Below are 9,014 nucleotides of genomic sequence, written 5' to 3'. Positions count from 1 at the left end.
CTTATTGCTCGCTATAAATGGTTTTATAATCTCATAATTGATTTTAAGCTAATTTTTTTTACATTTTTGGTTAAAACAGATTATAATTGAATGTTTACCTTGAGAAACATGAAACGAAAGCCATCCATTGAGAAGAAAAGTTCATTTGTAGTCACTCGTGACTTTGAAAGCCTTATTACTTACTTTAAATGGTTTTATAATCTCATAATTTATTTTAGGTTAAATTTTTTGACTTTTTTGGTTAAAACAGATTATAATTGATTGTTTACCTCAATAAACATAAAGCGAAAGCCATCCATTGACACAAAAAGTCCATTTGTAGTTGCTTTTGCCTTCGAAAGCCTTATTACTTGCTTTAAATGGCTTTATAATCTCATAATTGATTTTAAGTTGAATTTTTTTATTTTTTTGGTTAAAACATATTATAATTGAATATTTACCTCAGAAAACATGATGCGAATGTCATCTATTGATAAGAAAAGTCCATTTAGAGACACTTATGCCTTCGAAAGTCTTATTACTCGCTATAAATGGTTTTATAATCTTATAATTGATTTTAAGTTGATTTTTTTTTTCAATTTTTTAGTTAAAATAGATTATAATTGAACATTTACCTTGGGAAACGTGAAGGGAAACTCATCCACTGACAAGAAAAGTCCATTTGTAGTCACTCATGCCTTTGAAAGCCTTATTACTCGCTCTAAATGGTTTTATAATCTCATAAATGATTTTAAATTAAACTTTTTTATATTTTTTGGTTAAAACAGATTATAATTGAATGTTTTCCTTCAGAAACATAAAGCGAAAGACATCTATTTACAAGAAAATTCCATTTATAGTCATTCATGCCTTCGAAAGCCGTATTACTCGCTTTAAATGGTTTTATAAGCTCATAATTAATTTTCAGTTCAATTTTTTTACATTTTCGGTTAAAACATATTGTAATTGAACGTTCACCTTGGGAAACATGAGGCGAAAGGTATCCATTAAGAAGAAAAGTTTATTTAAAGTCACTCATGCCTTCGAAAGCCTTATTACTCGCTATAAATGGTTTTATAATCTCATAATTGATTTTAAGTTGAATTTTTTCACCTTTTTGGTTAAAACAAATTATATTTGAATGTTTACCTCATGAAACGTGAAGTGAAAGCCATCCATTGAGAAGAAAAGTTCATTTATTGTCACTCATGCCTTCGGAAGCCTTATTTCTCGCTTTGAATGGTTTTATAATATTATAATTATTTTTAAGTTGAATTTTTTTTTACATTTTTTGGTTAAAACAAGTTATAATCGAATGTTTGCCTTGGAAAATGTGAGGTGAAAGCCATCCATTGACAAGAAAAGTCCGTTTATAGTCACTCATGCCTTCGGAAGCCTTAATACTCACTTTAAATGGTTTTATAATCTCATAATTAATTTTAAGTTGAATTTTTTTATTTTGGTTAAAATAGATTATAATCGAATGTTTGCTTCAAGAAACATGAGGCAAAAGTCATCCATTGACAAGAAAAGTCTATTTAGAGTCACTCATGCCTTCGGGAGCCTTAATACTAGCTTTAAATGGGTTTATAATCTCATAATTGATTTTAAGTTGAATTTTTTTACATATTTTATTAAAATAGATTATTATTGAATGTTTACCTAACAAAACGTGAAGTGTAAGCCATGCGTTGAGAAGAATCGTCCATTTATAGTCACTCATGCCTTCGAAAGCCTTATTACTCACATTACATGGTTTTATAACCTTATAATTGATTTTAAGTTGAATTTTTTTTACATTTTTTCTAAAAATAGATTATAATTGAATATTTACCTTAGGAAACATGATGCAAAAGCCATCCATTGAGAAGAAAAGTTTATTTATAGTCACCATGGCTTCATAAGCCTTATTACTCACTTTAAATGGTTTTATAATCTCATAATCGATTTTAAGTTGAATTTTTTTACCTTTTTAGTTAAAACAAGTTATAATTGAATATTTGCTTTGGGAAACATGAAGCAAAAGCCATGCATTGAGAAGAAATGTTCATTTATAGTCACTCATACCTTTGAAAGCCTTATTACTCACCTTAAATGGTTTTATAATCTCATAATTGATTTTAGGTTGAATTTGTTTTACATTTTTATTTAAAACAGATTATAATTGAATGTTTACCTTAGGAAACATGATCCGAAAGCCATCCATTGGCAAGAAAAGTCGATTTATAGTCACTCATTCCTTCAAAAGGCTTATTACTCGCTTTAAATGGTTTTATGATCTCATAATTGATTTTAAGCTTAATTGTTTTACATTTTTGTTTAAAACAAATTAAAATTGAATTTTTACCTTAGGAAGCATGATGCGAAAGCCATCAATTGAGAAGAAAAGTTCATTTATAGTGACTCATGGCTTCGTAAACCTCATTACTCACTTTAAATGGTTTTATAATCTCATAATTGATTTTAAGTTGAATTTTTTTACATTTTTGGTCAAAACAGATTATAATTGAATCTTTACCATGGGAGACATGAACGAAAGACATCCATTGCCAAGAAAAGTCTATTTATTGTCACTTATGCCTTCGAAAGCCTTATTACTTGCTTTAAATGGTTTTATAATCTCTTAATTGATTTTAAGTGAATTTTTTCACATTTTTGGTTAAAACAAATTATAATTGAATATTTACCTCGAGAAACGTGATATGAAAGCCATCCATTGAGAAGAAAAGTTCGTTTATAGTACTCATGGCTTCGAAAGCCTTATTACTCACTTTAAATGGTATTATAATATCATAATTGATTTCAAGTTAAATTTTTTTACCTTTTTCGTTAAAACAGATTATAATTGAATGTTTACCTCGAGAAACAAAAAGCGAAAGCCATCCATTGACAAGAAAAGTCCATTTGTAGTCACTCATACCTTTTCAAGCCTTATTACTCGTTTTGAATGGTTTTACAATCTCATAATTGATTTTAAGTTGAATATTTTTACATTTTTGGTTAAAACATATTATAATTAATTGTTTACCTCAAGGAACATGAAGCGAAAGCCATCCATTAACAAGAAAAGTCAATTTATAGTCACTCATGCCTTCGAAAGCCTTATTACTCACTTTAAATGGTATTACAATCTCATACTTGATTTTAAGTTGAATTTTTTTGCCTTTTCGGTTAAAACAGGTTGTAATTGAATATTTTCTTTGGGAAACGTGAAGCAAAAGCCATATATTGAGAAGAAAAGTTCATTTATAGTCACTCATGCCTTTGAGAGCCTTATTATTCGCTTTAAATGGTTTTACAATCTCATAATTAATTTTAGGTTGAATTTTTTTTTACATTTTTAGCTAATATAGATTATAATTGAATATTTACCTTAGGATATGTGATGCGAAAACCATCCATTGACAAGAAAAGTCAATTTATAGTTACTCATTCCTTCAAAAGGCTTATTACTTGCTTTAAATGGTTTTATGATCTCATAAGTGATTTTAAGTTGAATTTTTTTTTTACATTTTTTGTTAAAATAGATTATAATTGATTGTTTACCTTGGGAAACGTGAAGCAAAAGCCATGCATTGACAAGAAATGCTCATTTATAGTCACTCATGCCTTTGGAAGCTTTATTACTCACTTTAACTTGTTTTTTAATCTGATAATTGATTTAAAGTTGAATTTTTTTTTATATTTTTGGTTAAAACAGATTATAATTGAATGTTTACCATGGAAAAATAAAGCGAAAGTCATCCATTGCCAAGAAAAGTTTATTTATTCTCACTTACGCCTTTGAAAGCCTTGTTACTCACTTTAAATGATTTTATAATCTCATAATTGATTTTAAGTAGAATTGTCATGACCCGGTACTCTCCTCGAGCCCGTGACAACCGTCGCGATGTTTCAATAGATATTCATCACCCGAAATACCGATTGGAACCTCACAAGGCTTTAATATCAGTTTTCTCACCTCCCCTGTGATCAACAGTTGCAAAATAACATGTTTTGATAGGTTATAAACTATTTCCAAATCAAAACAATAGAAAAATAATTTTTGTCTCACATGGGCATTTTGGTCATTTTTCCTCACAAATCTCGAAACCAGTTAAAAATGTAGTATATGAGTGGAAAATACATATTTTATAATTAAAAATAAATTTAGATGTCAAACTGTCCCGACTTGAAACTCCCCATCAAGCCCGTGACAATCGTCACGAAGCCTCGACAGACATTCTTCACCCCGAATGCCGATCGAAACCTCGCAAGGCTTTCGTATCAGCTTTCGCACTTCCTCGGTGAGCAATAGTTATCAAATATCGTAATTCGAAGGATTACGAGTCATTTCCAAATTAGAACATAGCATATTGTTTTCTGGCTCACAGGGACATTTTCGTCATTTTTCGTCTAAAATCTCAAAACTTACTAAAAATGTAGTAGGTAAGTAGAAAATATTTATTTAGTGATTTAAAAACAAATTAAGTATCTAAAACGTTCATTTGAAGTGAAAATTTGATCGTTTGAATATAATAAAAATATTCAATAAAATAAACTATTTTCTTGTAAAATAATTTTTTATAAAGCTATCAGTAAATAATTTTTATAGCGTAAAAGTTAATTATATTCATATATACTATAAAGCAAATAACCAAAGCATAAAATTACTTTTACAGCGACACGTGGGCCCACATCTAACCAAAATGCATCAGAAGCTGAAAACCTATAACTTTTGCCGATTCAAGTCCAAATGAAGGTCCTTGTCAAAGTCAGTTAACTATGGAATTCCCCGAGCCTGAAATGTGAGGAAAAGAGGGTGGTGAGATTATAAAATCCCAGTAAGTAAACAATTACTATCAAAAGCATCTAAAGTCGAGTAGATGGAGACAATATAAAAACGTTATATCTCAATAATGTTCATAACGCAAAATTCGTTTCAATCTATACTAAACAATTTCTTTTCGTCAAAATTTCTCGGCTTATGAATTTCTTAAACTTGGCCCCTGCCAAAATCATTCTCTCAAGTACCTTCGTCAAGGTATCCCACTAAAACCGCCAAGGCTGTTAAATGTCCCATACCCATAAACATGTTTTCACATCTGACACACAGCCGTTCCTTGGCGTTAGTTGAGTCTCACTCTCACGTGGTGGCCCGAACGTGAGCTGCATTCAAATCTTACCTCAGGAGATACTTCATCCAACATCTCTCCCCTGGAGGTAAATATACAATTAGGTTACCGTGCCCTTCTCATAGGCAGTCCACGAAAACCCCCACCACTACAGTGACCATTTAATATACCACCAAACCCATAAAATTTTCAGTAGCATAATATGACAAATAAAATTTAATCCAGTCTACCGAGACCAATCCAAAACTGTTCATATATTTCATGCCAACCCCAAAAATTTAGCCATCATGCTACCATAGTGTCATAAGCCACAATTTCAATAACATATAAAATCATAAATTTCAACACAGTCTCCATATACTCAATTTTCCCAAAACAATATTTGATTTCAAAACCAGTATAAATCTCATTTTTATAAAAAAAAATATTTTTTATTGGAAAACATAATATTTTATAATTTAAACTCAGCATTAAATAAAAGCATCAAACAAGTATAATTACTCTAGATATTTAAGATGATAAATTGTCCACTCACAGTTCTAGGAGTCGATGTACTCCTAATCCCAGTCTTCAAGCACAATCTCTGTACTTTTACCAGTGTAATTTACTCACCACCTATCCACAATGTACAATACATAATTCACCACATTAATGCTTGACCATTATAAAATCAATTCAGGCTCGGTGTATATGCATGATATGATATGCAACTTATCCGACTACTGCTTAAATGTGGTGTTGACCTAATTCGGCCTATTACCCGATTAAATGACAATTATGTCCGATTTGGCTCCAAATTGCTCCATTTCATTTCTAATATTTCAATTCACTAAATACAATTCCAATAATCTAAAATTCAGCCTAACAACTCTCACAATTCTTCTTGAAAATTTAGGCCATTGTGGTGCACTATCACTAAAAATTTTCCCATTCCATTTTCTCACCATAAATCATCATTTCATCAATTTTTCAACCAATTCACTTGATCACAAAATCAATTCATTACTTCTACACTTCACATAGGGTTCGGCCATTGAAGGTTCATGGGGAAAATGGATTCTTTTCTTGTTGTTTTGTTTCTAAACATGCTTAACTAACTAAAAACACTAACATAACTTAGAATCAAATCAATCTAACATCATTCTCTCTCCATACCCATTCCAACCAGCCATGAATTCATCATGAAAACATATAATTTAACCATGAAAAACAAGGAGAAATGCATGAGAAAGGTAGATCATAAGTCAAAATCAAGAAATTTTACCTTTTGTCACTTGTTTCCTTGAATTTTCACCAATTTTCCCTTGAATTTCTTCACTTAGGGTTTTCATTTTTCTTTTCTCCCTTTGTTCTTCTTTGCTCTTGGTTTGGCAGGCCATATGAAAGAAATGGGCTGATTTTTATGCCTTTTTTATAAAGAAACAATAAAATAATAAAAGCATGGCACATGGCATTTTCTTATTGGTTTAAATTTTAAATATTTGACTTTTAATTCTTTCATTCTCCACCACACATTTCTCATGTTTATCCATTTTCATGATGAATAAAATCCCTTGGTCTTGAAAAATGTTGAGGGTGAAAATTTACCGTTTTGCCCCCAAGGTGGCAAAATTACAATTTCGCCCCTATTCTCTGAATTATACCGAAATTAAAAATTTTCACTTCTAAACCTCAAATCATACTCCAATACTCAAATCATACTCCAATAAGTCAAATGGGGCCAAAAAATCTTTTCTAAAAATTTTCATTTTGTCCCCAGGTGGCATATGACCATTTTACCCTTAAATAGTGAAAATTTCAATTTGACTCCAAATTGATCCTCGAACTCCGAATTACCATTTTGAATCATCCCTGGATCGTGAAACTCTTAATTTCACCTTAAAATTCCTATTTGAACTAGTTCGAGGCTTAATCGACTTAATGATACCGTTAGAGGCAATATCGTCTTTTAACGATTTCTCGAACTTCCTAAATATGCAAACATTCTATTGAGCATGGAAATGACGTCGTAATTATTTTATAGAACAAGGTTTGACAAAAACATTTATTTAAAGCGAAACTATATCTATTTGAATATAACGAAAATATTCAATAAAATTTTCTATTTTCTTATAAAACAATATTTATAGAGTTACCGGTAAATAATGTTTGTAGCGTAAAAGCTAACTAAATTCATACATACTGTAATACAGATAACCAAAGTATAAAATTTAATTTACAGTGACATGTGGGCCCACAAATGACTAAAAGTATCAAAGGAAATGAACCTACAGTTTTTGGATGATGCAAGTCCAACTGTAGTCCTTGACGATATCAGCTATCTACAGTCTATTCTAAGCCTGAAATGGGTGGAAAGAAGGGTGGTGAGATTATAAAATCCCAGTGAGTAAACAAACATCATTTAAATCAGCTAAAGCCGAGTAAAAGGAGACAATCAAAATATCCCATCACATTACGTATTTCACAATTTGAAAATTCATCCTAACCCATGCAAACGATTGTATTTCATTTAATTTTTCATTAAGGCTTATGACTTTCATAAACATTTGGCTCATGCCATCAAATAGTACTCGATGACACCTTGATCAGAGGCGTACACTAGAGCCCGCCAAGGCTGTTAAAAATTTCGTATACACGTAAAACATATTTTTAGTTTGAGAAAAACACAATCGTTCCTTGGCGTTAGCGGAGTTCATCATCACGAGGTGGTTCGGCGTGACGTGAACTCTAACCATACCTCAAGAGATACCCTACGCGCCTCTCCAACTGAGGTACGAATATAACTAGATTCCGTGCCCCTTTAATAGGCTGGTCCACAGAACCCGCCCACTATAGCAAGCTAAACACACCATACAATAAAATTTGCAATAGCATGACATGGCAATTATTTTATTTTATAGCCTCTCAAGGCAAATCAATAATTCATGCATTTTCAGCACATTTAGCAATTCAACCATTCATACCAATATTGCCATAAGCCAATCAATTAAAACTATAAATTTACAACATATTGAGTGGTCTCCAATTACTTTATTTTCAAAGTTATCATTCAATTTCAAGACTGTCAAACCCTGTTCTATAAAATAATTACGATGTCATTTACATGCTCAATAGAATGTTTGCATGTTTAGGAAGTTCAAGGAATTGTTAAAAGATGATATTGCCCCTAATGGTGCCATTAAGTTGATTAAGCCTCGAACTAGTTCAAATAGGAATTTTGAGGTGAAATTAAGAGTTTCACAGCTCAGGGATGACTCAAAATGGTAATTCGGAGTTCGATGATCAATTTGGAGTCAAACCAAAATTTTCACTATTTAGGGGCAAAATGGTCATTTGCCACTTGGGGACAAAATGAGAATTTTGAGAACAGATTTTTTTTGGCCCCATTTAACTTATTGGAGTATGATTTGAGTATTGGAGTATAATTTGAGGGTTTGGCAGTGAAAAAGTTTAATTCCGGTGATTTCTAGAGTGTAGGGGCAAAATCGTAATTTTTCCACCCGCAGACAAAATTTGAGATTTTGAGAGAATTTAGATCACATTTGACAAATTGGAGAATGGTATGAGTATAAGGGATGAAAAATATGTCTATGGGCAATTTTTCAGTTTTTGGGGTAAAAATGTAATTTTTGATTTTTACGGGGGCAAAAGTGTAAATTTCAAAAATTACCCTACCAAGACTTTGGATAAGTCTGAGAATTTTATATAAGCTATGGATATGTGGGACAAGTGTATGGTGAAAATTTGGAAATAAATGGATGGCTAGAATTTAAGGAATTAATAAAACAAAATAAATAAATAAAATAATATTATATTATTTTAGCCTTTAAGAATGTCAAAATTCCAGAATTCTCATCTTCTTCAGCTGTCCAAACCAGGAGAGAAAAAGGGGGAAAAGAAATAAGAACCCTAGCTGAAAAA

Source organism: Theobroma cacao, unplaced genomic scaffold (assembly GCF_000208745.1).
Source record: "Theobroma cacao cultivar B97-61/B2 unplaced genomic scaffold, Criollo_cocoa_genome_V2, whole genome shotgun sequence".
NCBI lineage: Eukaryota > Viridiplantae > Streptophyta > Magnoliopsida > Malvales > Malvaceae > Theobroma > Theobroma cacao.
Note: the sequence above shows the minus strand (reverse complement) of the source record.